This window comes from Apis florea, unplaced genomic scaffold, assembly GCF_048593485.1.
Source record: "Apis florea isolate Af1SG1 unplaced genomic scaffold, ASM4859348v1 contig_3158_pilon, whole genome shotgun sequence".
Classification (NCBI taxonomy): Eukaryota; Metazoa; Arthropoda; class Insecta; order Hymenoptera; family Apidae; genus Apis; species Apis florea.
In genome coordinates this window covers 5,600,609-5,600,911 of record NW_028256713.1, presented here as the reverse complement: position 1 = coordinate 5,600,911, position 303 = coordinate 5,600,609, and positions in this window count along the sequence as shown.

Genomic DNA, 303 nt, shown 5'->3' with positions numbered 1-303 from the left:
GATCGGATTGATTGAAATTGTTACCTGAATTTTCTTCATTGTTGGCAAGAGAAAACTGATATTAATCGTTACCGATAATTAGCTTTTAAGTACAGTGTTATTATAGTAACTCTAATCATTGCCAAGAGTTATCATATATAACAATATATACGCGTAATGTTGCCCAAGTTCCTTCGGTGCTATGTTATTTTCAACTATTCATATCGATTTGTAAAAAGAGAAGGGAAGAAATCGATAAAAAAAAATATTAAAAAACATGTTTTGTACGTTGTCTATCGAGAAGTATCGAGAGTATAATAGTAT